This window comes from Chionomys nivalis, chromosome 26 (genome assembly GCF_950005125.1).
Source record: "Chionomys nivalis chromosome 26, mChiNiv1.1, whole genome shotgun sequence".
NCBI classification, from domain to species: domain Eukaryota; kingdom Metazoa; phylum Chordata; class Mammalia; order Rodentia; family Cricetidae; genus Chionomys; species Chionomys nivalis.
Window position 1 is genome coordinate 40,954,023 of NC_080111.1, and position 7,502 is coordinate 40,961,524.

A 7,502-nucleotide genomic window follows, 5' to 3' on the forward strand; every position below is an offset into this window, starting at 1 on the left:
GTCAGTCCTGCACAGCTGAGGACAATTTATTTATGCTCCTGCATTGCTGGTGGGAATGCAAGCTGGTCCAGCCCCTTGGGATGTCAGTGTGGCGATTTCTCAGAGAAGTAGGAAACAACCTTCCTCAAGACCCAGCAATACCACTTTTGGGTATATATCCAAGATTTCTGTTCAATTGAATCTTAAAGTGTGCCACCACCGCCCAGTCAGAGAGAAGAATTTTTTTTATGATTTATTTAACTTTATATGTGCAATGGTGTGAGGGTGTCAGATCACCCAGGAACTGGATTTACAATCACGTATGAGCTGCCATATGGGTACTGGGAATGCAAACCACTTCCTCAGAGCCACCGAGCCATCTCTCCAAGCCAAAATTACATTTCTCTGGGTGTGCCTGTGTGTGTGTGTGTGTGCGCGCGCGCGCCGTGCGCGCGCACGGGCACATGTGTTTTAGCTTTTGAACTAACCAAGATGAATGGTTCCATATCTGGCAGAGAGGCAGGTGGATCTCTGGGAGTTTGAGGCCAGCCTGGTTGACAAGAGCTAGTTCCAAAGACAGGCTCCAAAGCAACAGAGAAACCCTGTCTTGAAAATCAAAACAAAAACACAAACCAAAAAAATAAAATAAAATAAAACATAAATTAAATGAGAGAGAGAGAGAGAGAGAGAGAGAGAGAGAGAGAGAGAGAGAGAGAGAGAAATGTCAATTTGTCAATTTTCAGACAGGAAATAAGAAAAAACAAAACCATAATGTCACAAAGATGACAGACTGGTTTATATAGTGAATTAAAGGTATTATACAGAGAAACCCTGCACCAAAAATAAAAAATAATAAAAGAAGAAAACAGAGAAAAAAGAAAGAAAGAAGGAAGGAAGGAAGGAAGGAAGGAAGGAAGGAAGGAAGGAAGGAAAGAAGGGAAAACAGGTGTTTTCCTTTTTTTCTTTGTTTATCTCAGGTTATTTATTTTTATTTATTTTTTTTTCTAAAATTGCAGCAGCAGCAGTATATTTTGGGAAGCTGACTACTTTCATGGAAGTGTTCAGAAAGAAGTCCTGGGCCATGCATGTAGTGAGTGAGATAGATTGTCTGGAGCATAAATAAAAAGCCAATTCCTGCCTCAAAATAGAAAAAAAAATCAAGTTAAAATGTGAAATAATAAAATAAATAAGGGTTTTTTTTTGTTTGTTTGTGTGTTTTTTTGTTTTTTTTTTTTTTGCAATGAGTGAATTCAACAACTTTCAATTTCCCAACTCCAACAGGAAAGGCAGCAGATATCCATATCAAAGAGGTCCAGTGAAGCTGTAGCCACACCCTTTAATGTTTGTGTTACAAAGACACGGAGTTAGGAAAGAAATGATCTTGATCTTTTTTTCAGGAGATCTGAAAACTCAAAACAGCAACCAAACACAAACCAAGTAGGAAGAAATGACTTGGCAGACAGGCAGGAGGATGTCAGTGAGTTCAAGGCCAGCCTCACCTACCAAAGACATTCCAGGACTGTTCCCTAGATAAACCCTGTCTCACAAAACCAAACACACACACACAAAAAAAAAAACAGAAAAATTAGGAAATTGTTCCTGAAACACCACAAACCAACTAGATGGCACTTAATAGCAATCAAAGGTGGGTGAAATATAAAACGGAGAGAAATTCTTTGATGAAATCCAACCTCCTAGCCAGGCGGTGGTGGCTGGCGCACGCCTTTAATCCCAGCACTCGGGAGGAAGAGGCAGGCGGATCTCTGTGAGTTTGAGGCCAGCCTGGTCTACAAGAGCTAGTTCCAGGACAGGCTCCAAAGCCACAGAGAAGCCCTGTCTCAAAAAACCAAAAAAAAAAAAAAAAAAAAAAGAAATCCAACCTCCTTTCTTGGTCAAAGCTGTACAGCCAATAGAACTAGAAGGAACATGTGTCCACCTCTCAATTAAAAAAAAAAAAGCCATGCAGTGGTGGCGAACACCTTTAATCCCAGCACTCAGGAGGCAGAGGCAGGCGGGTCGCTGTGAGTTCGAGACCAGCCTGGTCTACAAGAGCTAGTTCCAGGACAGGCTCCAAAACCACAGGGAAACCCTGTCTCGAAAAACCACAAAAGAAAAAAAAAAAGAAAAAAAAAAAAAAGAAAACAAAAGAAAAGAAAAAGAAAAAAAGAAAGAATATTTAACAAGTGGTGCTGGCATAACTGGATATCAACATGTAGAAAAATGAAAATAGACCCATATCTATCTCCATGCACAAAACTCGAGTCCAAATGGATCAAAGACCTCAACATAAAGCCAGCCACACTGAACCTTATAGAAGAGAAAGTGGGACGTACACTCAAACGCATTGCCACAGGGAACCACTACTTTCTAAATAGAACCCCAGCAGCACGGACACTGAGGAGAAATAATATATTAATGGGATCTCCTAAACCTGAAAAGCTTATGAAAAGCAAAGGACACGGTCAACAAGACAAAACGACGGCCTTACAGAATGGGAAAAGATCTTCACTAACCCGGTCCCCCACATCAGACAGAGGTCTGATCTCCAAAATACACAAAGAACTCAAGACATTGGTCATTTCAAGAACAAGTAATCCAGTTCACAAAATGGAGTACAGACCTAAACAGAAAACTCACAACAGGCGAATCTAAAATGGCTGAAAGACACTTAAGGAAATGTTCAACATGCTTAGTCATCAGAGAAATGCAAATCCAAACAACTCTGAGATTCCATCTTACACCTGTAAGAATGGCCAAGATCAAAAACACTGATGACCACTTATGCTGGAGAGGTGGTGGGGAAAAGAGAATACTCCTGCATTGCTGGTGGGAGTGCAAGCTGGTACAGCCCCTTTGGACGTCAGTGTGGTGATTTCTCAGAAGGGTAGGAAGCAGCCTTCCTCGAGACTCAGTCATACCACTGTTGGGTATATGTCCACAGGATGTTCAATCGTGCCACAAGGACACGTGCTCAACTATGTTCACAGCAGCTTTGTTTGTCATAGCCAGAACCTAGAAGCAACCTAAATGCCCCTCGACCCTCGTTCGAAGAACGGATAAGAAAAAATTGTGGGCCGGGCGGTGGCGGCGCACGCCTTTAATCCCAGCATTTGGGAGGGAGGCAGAGGCAGGCGGATCTCTGTGAGTTCGAGACCAGCCTGGTCTACAAGAACTAGTTCCAGGACAGGCTCCAAAACCACAGAGAAACCCTGTCTTGAAAAACCAAAAAAAAAAAAAAAAAGAAAAAAAGAAAAAAAAAAAGAAAAGAAAAGAAAAAAAAAAAAAGAAAAAAATGTGGTACACAATGGAGAGTAGAAAAAAAAAACCCGACATCTTGGATTTTGCATGAAAATAGATGGAGCTAGAAAACATTATTTTGAGTGAGGTAACCCAGAGAGACCCAGAAAGACAATTATCACATGTACTCACTCATAGGTGCTTTTTAAACATAAAGCAAAGAAAACCAGTCTACAAACCACAACCCCAGAACTTAGACAACCATGTGGACACCAAGAGAGACTTACATAGATCTAATCTACATGGGAAGTAGAAAGCAGAAAAAGACAAGATCTCCTGAGTAAATTGGGAGCATGGGGACCTTGGGGGAGGGCTGGGGGGGGAGGGGAGATGCAGGGAAGGGAGCAAAGAAAAAATGTAGAGCTCAATAAATCTCAATGAAAAATTAAAAAAAAAAAGAAGAAGAATACTCTGTAGACTGTGGCTATATAGACGTCCTGGAAGAAGACGCTGTTGGAACGGATGTGCTCAGATCATCTCTGTAGGGCTATGATTTACAAGTTAACTTTCTAGCTTTTCAGTTGTTGCATGAGGTGACTACAGATTCAATAAAACCCAATTGGATCCTTCCTACTGGTGTAGGCCAGTGTTTCCTTACGACCAGACTGCAATTCTAGGCAATAATGTTGACATGATGGGAGTCAGCAAGGAGGAGTTGGGCGTCATTAAAAGTTTGGGATTTTTGGGTACAGTGAAGACTCATTTGGGCACCAGAAACCTTAACAGATAATCTCACACATTTGAGCCACATACGTCCCTTAAAGTAGGTAGGTAGGTAGGTAGGTAGGTAGGTAGGTAGGTAGGTTGGTTGGTTGTTTCCCCCACCTACTTGGGTTAGGGTCTGAGAATCCATTATCAAGGAAAGCCCTAGGGAAGCAAAATCCCTAGGGAAGGGTTTGCAACCACAAAGAGAGGCATGGCCCAAGCTCACACGCCTAGGGATGGCACTACTCCCTTACCGAGGACTGGGACCTCCTAAATCGATTAGCAAACATGCTCATGTCAGTGGTGTCATCTCATCCCTGGGGTACGATTTGGTTTTGGAGTATGATTTGTTTCTTGGTTCTGTTGCCCTAAATCCTGCCTCTCTGACCCCCGGAGAAACATCCAATAGACCTTCTTGCTTTGAAAGCAAAAGGATGAATCTAGATGCTGCCATTTACAATGAAGACCAAACAGAAGTCACCCCAGTTCCTCCCGTTTGCGGAAGGAGTTATCCCACCACAGGTTACATGGAATAAGCAAAACTCTTGGAAGCCCCTCCTTTGGGCTGAGTTTCCCACACAGCTCTGACGATGCAGGAGGATGCCGAGAGCCCAGTCGGTGCCTCAGCCCGATGCCTGCATCTGTGCCTTGGCAGCAGCTATTCATCTCTTGCCACTCAGAGAGAGTCCAATTCCCTTAAGTTTATCCTTCCCTAAGTGCTCATTCACTTCAGAGGACTCAACCCTCATCCTCCGTATCCTCCTGGCCTAATTTCTGATATTACTGAGTATGAATACCTGTTCAGGAGAGGGAGGAAGGGTCATTCATGAAAAAAGTGAGTGTTCAACTAACTAGCTCCCCATGGGTGAAGGAAGTAGTGAAAAGATTTTAATGACGCAGAGAGAAATTTCTAGTTTTGGAAGGAGGAGATCCTGAACGGCTCCCTCTGTGTCGCAGGAGAGACTCCCGGAAAGGAAACCTCAGGTTCCGGTCGGTCGGTCAGTTTGGGGAGAAATATCAGCAAGGAGGTAAAGGCCGTGCCTCACGACATCAGCAGTCCCTTCTCTGGAAATTCTACGGTATCCCAGAGAGCTCTCAGAATTCTGTGATGTCACTCGTGTCCTAGAAACGCCAACTGCCCTCAAGACACACTGTCTCGGTGCCTTCTAGACTCACTTCTAGACACGTCGTCTCGACTGATGAGTCTACTTGCAAGAGAGAGAATGGAGAGGAGATCGTGGAGAGGCCAGAGGGAGGAAGAAGAAAGCTGGCCCCAGATCTCACAGGCAAACATGGAGAAATAAGTGGTTGGTCCTGGGGAAGACGAAATGAGTTCACCACTAGCAGGGACTAGAGAGATCTCTGGATGTGATGGCTTTGAGACTTCCAGGGCTAGGGCTCAGGAACTGGGAGGTTTCTGGGATGCCCAATAGGCCTGCCTGTCTTGTTTCTCTGAGTTCCTAAAGGGCCAAGCCACATCAAAGATTCATGATAGTTGATTTGACAAAGTCGGGAATAGACAAGGAGTGCGGAAGGAGTCAGTGAGATTTCAATATCAGCATTGCACATCATCTCCCCCCCCCCCCAAGTCCTTTTCGTTGTGGAGCAGTAATAATAGAGAAAGGGCAGTAGTGCCCTGCCAAAGCCCGATTTTTACCATGCCTTATATCACAGCCATTAGCAGGGTTGAGGCATCAAGTGCTGCAGTCAGTCAGTCAGTCAGTCAGTCAGTCAGTCCTCCTGTGACCCCCTAATGTTTCTGGCTTCCCAGTTAGGAATGACACTCTGGTCTCCAGTTCAGCCTGAGAGGAGCTCTTTAGAGCCAATGGATGAGAGAGTGGGAAGAGACTGCAATTTTTTTCTTTTTCCTTCTTCTTTTGTCTTTTTCCTTTCTTTCTCTGTTCTGCTGTTTTGTTTTGATTTTCAAGAAAGGGTTTCTTTGTGTATTTTGGTCTGTTCTAAAACTCACTCTGTAAATCAGGCCATCCTTGAACTCACGGAGATCTGTGTGTGTAAGTGCTGTGATTAAAGGCACGCCCCCACCCCCACACACCACAGTCCGGCTGAGACTGTAATTTCTTGTTAGTTCTGGGTGTCCTGGGCTGTTAGTAAGTGACGATGGCTCTGTGTTGTGAATCTTTGTGAATCCAGACTATGTTCTGCCCATCAATGACATGAGTCTGAAGCATCAAGCTAGTGACTTGGGCACCCACCCCTATACTACCTGAGGTCTCTGAAGTCACGGTGCATCCTCTCTATAGCTCTGAATAAGGCTTAGAAAGCCTTCCCCTGGGTCACCTTGTGCAGAGGAAACCAGGTAACCTCTGAGAGACATGCACCACCTTCCTACAGAAAGAAGGGATGACTGACTGACTAATACCCACAGAGGGGGAAACTCAAGCCTGGTATTTCAGAACCCGCTTGGACAAAGTCTCATCTGTCAGTCACTTCCTGAACAAAAGAAGGAAGGAAGGAAGGAAGGAAGGAAGGAAGGAAGGAAGGAAGGAAGGACCACAAATATCTCTCCTTTTGTATCCTTTTTACACTCTTCTCATGCTCTGATGAATATTGTGATTCAAATTGGCTGTGTCCCCTTTTCCATGGCATGTGCACTGTGGCTCTAGATCAAGGAATCAGTTTTTTTGTGTGTGTTGCTCTATCTGGGAGAAGCACCACAGCCACAGCAGTTGCATACTGACTGAGAAATTTGATTTTTAGGAAATGATTTTTCATATCTGTGAATGGTCTCTCCATAGCCATTCATGTTTCCTTAAACTTGAGTATAGGCATGAATGATCCCTCTTCATGGGAGTGAGTGTCTGCTCTTGCATTGGGGGCTCCCCTGGGTGAACCCCAGTTCTCAGCATCTCCAGCCCAACCTGTCACAAGCTGATCACACATTTGCAAACTTGGGATATATTCTGCTGAAGTTTTGGGGTAATGAATTTCATCAATTATGGGACTAAACTTTGTTGTGATCTGACAGGACACTCACTCACCAACAACTTTGTGGTTCCTCCATAATGTGCTTATTTCTGTCAGGGAACTGAAAGCCAGCCAGCCAGCCAGCCAGCCAGCCAGCCAGCCAGCCAGCCAGCACCGTCTTTCCTTGTTTCTCAGTTTGTTCTTATATTCAGTCTCTCCCTCCCCCCCCTTCCTTTAAAAAATTTATTTATTTTTATCTTATGTGCATTTGTGTTTTTGCCATGGCTCTCAGGCTCCTGGATTACAGACAGCTGTGAGCTGCCATGTAGATGCTGGGAATTGAACCTTAAACTATCTCTTCAGCCCGACATGGAGCATCTCTCTATATAGCCCTGCCTGCAAAACTTTCAGAGTTCACTCTGCCCCCTGATTAAAGGCATTATGCGTTATGCTTCCTTTTATTGTATATTTAGTGGGTTTTTTTTTTGTGTGTGTGTGTGTGTGTGTGTGTGTGTGTGTGTGTGTGAGAGAGAGAGAGAGAGAGAGAGAGAGTTCCATTATGAAACCAAAAGTCAGTCAACAACAACGAACTTTGT